The sequence below is a fragment of the Crocodylus porosus genome, unplaced genomic scaffold (assembly GCF_001723895.1).
Source record: "Crocodylus porosus isolate Cpor-Errol unplaced genomic scaffold, CroPor_comp1, whole genome shotgun sequence".
NCBI lineage: Eukaryota > Metazoa > Chordata > Crocodylia > Crocodylidae > Crocodylus > Crocodylus porosus.
In genome coordinates, this window is record NW_017728951.1 from 46,967,106 (window position 1) to 46,976,267 (window position 9,162).

A 9,162-nucleotide genomic window follows, 5' to 3' on the forward strand; every position below is an offset into this window, starting at 1 on the left:
AAGGATCCTGCCTCCTCCTGGTCCCATCATCTTGAGATTCACGGAAGTGCAGAAGCAGCACAAAGGAGCTGAAAGAAAGTATACTTGTTTACTGAAAGGTAAGTGTTTAAATTTTTCTGAATTCAGTATATTACAATATATTTTAGTTGCATCAGTATATTTTCATAACCTATGTAATTCATAATTGAATTTCTACTAGTCTGATGTTTTGTGACAAAGCACTCAACCTTAGCAGTGAAGTGGGGCCTGCAGTGCAGGAAAGTTGTTCACAGTTAAGTCTGAGCAGGCCTCTCTTCCATCCATTACTAAATTTGTACATGCTGTAGCTTAGTGTCCATATACGCAAGCTAGCCACTAAATTGCACTTTTCTTTTTTCTACCTCAGCAAAATGGCACAACCAACTTCTAGCATATGGAAGCATTTCCACACTGAGTTATTCTGAAAAAAAAGTGATTTGCAAATACTGTCAAATGAAATATACATTTCCAAATGCAACTAGGATGACCAAACACATCCTTGTATGTAAGGAGTGTCCTGCAGACATTAAAAAAATCCTCCATGGGTGTAAGTGAGGAGGAGGTAGATCATGATGATGAAAGTGCAAGTAGCCTTTTCCAACATTCTCAATCCAGAAGTCCTCCTACTGCTGCTGCTGGTTCTTCTTCTTCTCCTATAACATCAGCAACACAAGGGTTGCCCAATCAACATCCTCAAGTAACCAAATATCACAACCAGCTGTATACAAAAGACTCTCAATATCTTCATTTGTAGACAAGATAACACCTGAAGATCAGGAAAAAAATGACCAAGTTCTTGCAAGAGCAATATATGCTTCTGGGATGCCATTTTCAATAACTGAAAATGCATACTGGCAGGAAGCTTTTAAATTACTAAGCCCATCATAACATTTGCCCAACAGACATTCTTTGAGCAAGCCTCTTTTAGAGTCAAAATATGAACATCTGTGCAAGGAAAAAATCAATGAAGCACTGTGTCTTGCAGTACTTACAGATGGATGGACAAATGTGCGGGGAGAAGGAATCATAAACTTTGTGATTACAACACCTCAACCAGTTTTTTGCAGAAGCATTGAAACAGGAGAGAATAGGCATACTGTAGAGTATATCAGTAATAAAATATGTTAAAATTGGAAGTGGTAAAATGTTTGCTTTGCTGACTGAGAATGCAACTAACATGAAAGCAGCATGGGAGATCACAATGGATAAATATTCACATATTACTGCAATAGGATGTGCATCCCATTGGCTCAACTTGCTTCTTAATGACATCATGAAGTTGGACACTCTGCAAAAGATCCATAGAAGAAGAGCAAAAGAAATTACAGAACATGTAAAAACTACTCATATTGTAGCTGCAGTCTTTAAGACAAAAACAGGAAGAAGAAAATGTAAAGACTAAAGTAGTAACACTCAAACTCTGTAGTAAAACTAGATGCGGTGTAGTGGTGATCTATTTGAAATTTTACTAAAAAACAAACAAGTTCTTCAAGAAACAGTAATAACTGAGGATCTTAAAGTACCCAGAAGTGTAAGGAACACTGTCCCTGATGAGGATGTCTTCTGGGTTCAGCTGCAGAACTCCCTCAAGATTCTAAAGGAAATTTCTTCAGCACTCATTGCATCTGAATCAGACTGTGCACTTTTGTCAGACATTTCTTACCAAATGGCCAAGATAAAATCAATGTTTTTTGAGAATATAAGTGTATCTCTGTTTACAAGTACAGAAGAAAGAAAAGTGAAAGACTTTATTAACAGATGGTGGTAATTTTGTTGCCAATCAATTCATGCTGCTGCAAATCTCTTGGATCCAAAATTCAAAGGCAGAAATGTTAGTGATGATAGCATTGCTACTGCATTTGACTGGATTACAAAACAAACAACACACTTAGGACTTGATGTTGGAAAGGTACTTTCAAACGTTGCAGAATACAGAATGTCTTCGGGTATTTGGTCCAGGAATGCAGCCTGGAACTCTGCCAAACATCTCCCTCCTGCAACTTGGTGGTAATGCCTTTGCACAAAACAGTCTCTGAGTCCTCTTGCTTTGTACTTGCTTCAGATTCCTCCATCTTTTACAACTCGTGAAAGAAACTCATCTATGTTTGGAAATAGTCACAGCAAACCAAGAAATAAATTAACATGTGAAGGAGTAGAGAAGCTTGTCTCAATCCAGGCAAACCTTCAGTTCTCAGAAGTCCATGAAGATGACAAAAGTGAAGGACCAGAATAAGCAGAAACTGCTGAAAGCAATAGCTCAGAAAATGAGGCCAATTACACAAAGTTTCATGTAGCAAAGTTTGTATTCAATGAGACTTGGGTTTTTTTTCTTTTTTTCTTAGTTCTTTTTCTAAAAATGAGTGCTTTCTGTATCTGCTTGACACTGTGGAGGAGACTAAGTCCAGAATACATAATAGCTTTCTTTGTTTTACTATAATGTTGATGGTTTCTTCTATTTTCAACTTTAATTTTGCCTGCTTCTCATAAACTGGCAAAAGCTAAGAGATGCTAGCTTCCTTAGAGTTCAGCAGCTTGTAGCTCCATTTGTAACAAAAATTTTAAAAAATTTAAAGTAAATTCAATGAGTAAATTTGTCATTATTGTCTGAATAAACTATACATTTAAATTTAATAAATATACCAAGCATAATAATTTTATGAGCAAACCAAGTTATATATAATACATTTTATGTTTTTAGAGTAGCAAAGTAAGCTTAGATCTATAAAGGGTACTATGAAAGTAAGAATTCATATATTTCAATTTTTCCCCAAATTTCTATATTTTTCCAGAAAAAAACCATGTTTCTTACACCTTTAGCTCTGGGACAGGGCAGCCTGAGCAGCATTTGATAGTAAGGGGTGAAGTGAAGAGGAGAGAAGGGAAGAGGCAGAGACTGAAGAGTTGCGGGGCGGGGAAGAGGTAGAACCTGGGGAGTGAGGGGAATGGCACAGGCTGTGAGGAGCTGAGGGTGTGGAGGGGGCACAGATGGCAGAGGGAGAGGAAGGTTGCAGGGGGAGTAGTGGATGGGGCAAACTGAGCCCTCCCCCCCACCCCCAAGGCACTGCTTTCCATGCTATACCAGTTGTTGGACCATGGATTCAAGACAACCCTTGAAAAGTTAGGCCCTATGTCTGGAAATATACACTTATATTTTGTATATATAGAATCTAATTACTGGGGGTTCATCTAATAGTCAGGGTCACCTTATATTCTAGTAAATAAGGTATTTAGAAATAAACAAATAGCAAGCAACACAGGATGGAGAGATGCATTTGTTTCATTTTCAGCCTTTGCCACTTTTTGAGCTGGGTTCTGTTCAGTACTTCAATAATCACAGCTGGAGCCATTAGTTTGATACATCGTGCATCCTTTTGCCTCCTGTAGCATGCAACATACATAATACCTGTGTTTCAATTTAACTTTTGAAACAGCATTACTGCTGTGTCTTCAAGCTAGTTTTTCAAGTCTCTCAAAATTACCCACTGTCTCTCTTGAGCCAGTATGCAGATTCAGGTTGTATAACTAACCTGTGAGTCATTCTTCCCCTTGCAAAATCTCTCTTTGGGTGGGCCTTTCTGGCTTTCAGTTAACTGTTGCTGCTGTACCATTGGCAATACTTTATTCTCTTTTCTGGGTAGCTTTTGTATTCATAGTCTTTTTCCATTACAGCAGTGAACAAGTGTCATGTTTAATTTTAATTATAAGAGCCATTTCAATTTTCAAGGTCTGTAGCATGGATATCATGTAACAATTGTAGCTCTGTCTTCTATTCGTAAATTTGACTATTTCCCAGCCCCAACAAAAACAACAACAAACCTGTTAATATTTTCAATACTTAATCTGAAATATTTTTACTCATCAAAACTGTAGAATGACAGATGCAAGGAAAACAAAAGACTTGTTATGTTGAATTCAGCAACAGAATATATCAGTTTATTAATAAAGACTGAGAGCTTGTGCTCCTTATTTTTAAATTAATTAGTACTGATTAGTCAGCATTTGTTTGTTTAAATCATACTTTTCTAAGAAAGGAAATCTGAAATCTGTATGGTAGCTCTTCAGTAATTATACAGTAATCATGTTGGCTGTGATTGTTTGGCGCTTGCCTTTGTCTAATAACTGTTGTTATAAGTGGGATGAAAATGCCAGAGACCTTGTTTATTCATTGTACAAGCAATATAGTCATTTTGTGGGAAAAGGTGTATAAATCAAGCCAATATGCAAAAACACTGTATGTTTGGACACTGGCTCCATCTGAGCCAGATACTTTGTCTATTTTCTTTTAAAAAGTACCTGTCATAAGTGGGGCGAGCAAGTTTTTCTCAGTACTTGAAAAAAGGCTCAGTAAACCACTGAGTTTTTCAATTATTAATGTCACAGCTTGAAGGACAGGTTTTATTATTTAGAGATGAATAAATAGAGACAAAAGTATGGATCAACCTCTTTGTTTCATTTTCAACCTCTGCCACCTTTTAAGCAGGGCTCTGTTCAGTGGCCTTTTTAAATTCAGTTTTCTTGGATGTTTATACTCCCAAAGTTTTGTTTGTGTGACTGTTTGCAGAAAGCACATTTCAGGCCAGCATCCAAAATTGTATTTAATCAAAACAAAAAAGTTGTTTTGTGACAAAATAATTAGTTCTGAGTTAAAGCAGAAATCAGTTTGTAAAGGTTGGACCCAGTCAATTAAGGAACAGAGAAAATGCATCTGAATTCTGATTATCAAACACAGTCTATGAACAATTTCCAAACAACCCATGCACTAGAATTTGTTTAGATGAACTATTCATTGAATGAGCTTGAATAATAATTTGTTAAAATTATGTTCCATCCACAGACAATAGATAGAAAAGGAAACATCATCTTCTATTTAAAGGAAATCTTCAGATTCCTTGGAACAGAGCCTCAGCTGCAAGCAAGCTGCTTTTGGCACAGCTGGGGGTGGGTAGGAAATGTATTGGCAGGTCATTTTTGTTGGTCCTTTGTTGTTCCAGACACCACCTTGCCCTGAGAGTGCTTTAGAAAGGCTTCAGGGCTGACATAAGTCATGTCTTCATGCCCATTGTCAGAAGAAGCCACCCTAACTGGCAGAGGTTTGGGGAGTATACCACTACTTCAGCCATTGTGACTATCTCTGGCCACTAGTGCTGTGATAAAGGGTTCAAGTGATGGTAGCAGAGCCACAGTGGCCACTCTGCACTGTGCATAGTTCCCCCTCTTCTATGCTAGGAGATTCTCCAGGGGCCCATACCCACTAGGTTACCAGCTGCTTTGCAAAGAAGTGTGCACCCGTCTGACTTCGAATGCCCACTCACATGTGGCCTTAGTCCACACCGTAAGAAGGATGCTTTCGACTGCTTTGTGAAACCCCTGAGGTGGGTGTCAGTTTGTCTTGAGGTCCACCCCCAAACTCACCTGCCACAACTTTGAATGTTACACCAGTGGAGGGATTAGCCTCTAAAGGACCCTTTGCAGTGATCACATCACCAGCCAGATGTTTATGGGGTTCATCACCTCTTCAAGGCTCTAGGCTACTATCCCCTTACTTTCCATGAGTGAGACATTGAATTAGCTTGGCCCCTGTGTCTCAAGTCCCCTACTACTGGCAGGTTCTGCTCTTGAGGCCCATTTGGGCACCCTTGTACCAATGAATAAAAAAAAGAAGAAAAAAGAGAAAAAGAAGAAGAAACCTGCAATTCTGGGGTCAATCCCTTCAGCTCTCTTGGCTGTACCCAGCAAGGTACACCCCGATGTTGTTCCCCCAACATCTGCCTTCTAATTCTGTGTCCCCGGCCTGTCTCCACGGCCCAATACCTGAGGGTAGCTGGGCAGATGAGATTTTAAATCCTCAGAGCCAGTCACAGTTTCTCTCCCCAGGTCTCCGTCCCTGCCTCTCCACCGACCGGAGCTTCCAACGCAGTGCTCCCTTAGCAGCGTTTGGAGCTTGTTGCCCTGAGCTCTCTCCCCTGTCCAGGGTTTAACTTTTTTTTTTTTTTTTTTGGTCCAGGGAGCTCCCACAGGCTCCACTGCCACTCCCTGCCTGGGTTGGCTTTGATCACGCTGGTCTAGCGTGCTACCGGCATGAGGAGCCTCCACCACGTCTCTCCCTCTCCTGGCTTCTTCGCCGGCACCCACCTTTATTCCCACCGGCTGGTGATTCCCTCTAAAATCACCCACTGGCCTTAATTAAATAAAGGCATGGCATGTAAACCACACAGGCTCTCTCCTCCACCCCTCCAGCATTATTTCTCCTACAGGTAAGTAACCATTTTTATTTTTCTTGTTGTATTTGTCTTTGCTGGGTCCCACAGGTGTGGTTCCCCAATCATTTGGCTTGTTGTCCCTGGGACACAACCCGCCCCCCGCCTTTAGCTGCGTTGGAGTGTTTTAAATTTCCGTGTTGGGATCCTACCTGTTACATTGGATATTCCTCCTGTCTTTTGTTTGTCGCTGCCATATCTGGGGTCATCACCACATCTGGATAGAAAATCCACTGTTGCGTTATTTTTCTGGGTCAATGTAATATACAGAATTAGAATGGTTGGAGTGCACTTCATGATGCGGGCGTTGTCAGTTTTGGTCACGCTTAACCATTTTAAGGGGGCATGATCCATCACTAGTGTAAACTCTCTCCCCATCAGGTAATCCCTGAAGTACTCTACTGCCCAGTGGATAGCCAAGCATTCTTGTTCGACGGTGGCATGCTGTGTTTCCATGGGCAGCAACTTCCTACTGGCATAGGCGACCGGTCTCTCCATTCTGGCATCCTCTTGTGTTAGTACAGCCTGCACAGCTGTCTCTGGTGCATCGGTCTGTAATATAAAAGGTTTATGGAAGTCAGGACCATGTAGTACCACATCTTCACATAGGGCTTTCTTTAGTAGCTTGAAATTCTGTGTCATTTGGTCTGTCCATTTTATCCCTCCTGCACATTATCTTTTTAATGCTTCTAAGAGGGGTGCTGCTAGCTCAGCAAACTGGGGAATGAACTGCCGATAGTAATTGGTTAAACCTAAAAAGGATCTTAGTTGCTTGCTAGTCTGTGGCACCTGGAATTTGCCTTATCATCTAAAGGCCTTATTGTGCCCTGTCCAACCAGAAACCCTAAGTACTTAGTTTGTTTCTGGCCTAGCACACACTTTTTTGGGTTAGCTGTCAGGCCTGTTTTCCTCAATTCGGTGAGCACTGCCCAAAGGGCTCTTTTGTGTTGGGCCCACGTTTGCTTGAACACCATGATGTCGTCTATGTAGGCAGTGGTATATTCAGTGTGTGGGGCTAATATTTGATCCATCAAGCACTGGAATGTCGCAGCTGCCCCGTGAAGACTGAATGGCATGTGGACAAATTCGTATAATCCCCATGGTGACACAAAGGTGGTATTGTGTCAGTCCCTAAGTGCTACTGGGATTTGCCAGTACCTCTTTGCTAGATTTAGGGTCAAAATATACTGGGCGTTTCCTATGTGCTGTACCAGCTCTGTGATGTGGGGCATGGGAAACACATCAGAAACTGCTATAGCGTTCAGCCATCGATAATTGATGCATAACCTCAAGGAGCCATCAGGCTTAGGAACTGGAACTAGTGGGCTACATCAGGGGCTCTGGGATGGACATACGATTCCTTATTCGATCATCTTTTAATCTCCTTATGTATTTCACCAGAGAGGTAATGGGGCACTGGCCGTCACTTTGCCCATAGTATAGCCCCCTGTGGCGTCTGTATTGAATGACAGGCCCCTTGGGCCCATCCGGGCTCTTCCTTGAATGCGTCTCTGAATTCTGCAACCAAGGTTTTCACCTCATTTTTTTGTGTTGCAGATAGCTCTTTTCCCATCCGGATCTGACCCTCTGTTCTCAGCGTGGCTCCTCCCAATGCTGTGCCTTGTGGACCCAAGTCTTCTATTTCTGCTTCTGAAAAGGCAGCCCATCCCTTGGGCCCACACCACTCACGTAGAAGATTAACATGGTAAATTTTCTTTTCGCAAAGATGACCAGTGTGGTGCACCTCATAATCTACTGGGCCTACTCAGCAGATCACTTCAAAAGGACCTTGCCATTGGGTCAATAATTTGCTTATAGACGCCTTTATTCCCGCCGGCTTGTGTTTCCCTCTAATGTCACCTGCTGGCCTTAATTGAATAAAGGCACAGCTTGTAATCCATGTGGGCTCTCTCCTCCACCCCTCCAGCATTATTTCTCCTACAGGTAAGTAACCATTTTTATTTTGTATTTGTCTTTGCTGGGTCCCATGGGCACGGTTCTCGGATTGTCTGGCTTGTTGTCCCTGGAACAAAATGTTTCTTCTAAAATGAATCAAGAGCACTTCTTTGTACATGAAGTAAGAGGTCAGTTTCAGTCCATTCTGGATTTTATATTATCATCTTTTATAAAAATTCTTCAACAAAATCAAAAAATTGATCAAGAATTAGGCCTCAGGATGATAAAATAGATGTTTAATGTGATGATAATAGATCACAATGAAAGGAAAAATATTTACAAACCAAAGACTGTTTATCAGGGATAACTGACACAAAACAAGATGAAGTACACTCTGCCCAGAAGAGAAAATAATGCCCTGAAAACTAAAATTCCTTTCATATCAAACCATTATGTTTTTTCAGGTTTTGTCTAAAACATAAGGACATATGAAGCAAAACATGAATGTTTCACCAAAGAAAGAGAAGGCTGTGAAGGAAACATTACAATATTTATTTTTGCTAACTGATATAACATGTAAAGAAAGGCAAAGGAAATCAAAATGGAAGAGTGAAAGAAATCTTCATGATCTTGAAGAGTTTATTGGCAATGGTCAGAATATCTGACAAGTGGAGAGGAGGAAAAATTGTTCAAGAACTAATGGGTTGTGGATTTTGTTTTGTTTTCTTTTGTTTGGTTTGGTTCAGCATGATCTGTGTAGCCTGGGTACACTGAGGGGTGTGCCCTGTCCCCAAGTGGAAGGGATGGGGTGGTCAGGCAAGAGTGCTGTGAGAGGGGCCTTCCAGCAGGGAGCAGTTCCCTCTTTTCTCTATAGAGCTGGGCCAGGAGAAAACACTTAACTATATACAGAAATAGATATGAATAAGAGACATTAAGTATTTACAGTAGAATTGGTATGTGACACCATATACAATAACCTGCAGTCAACACA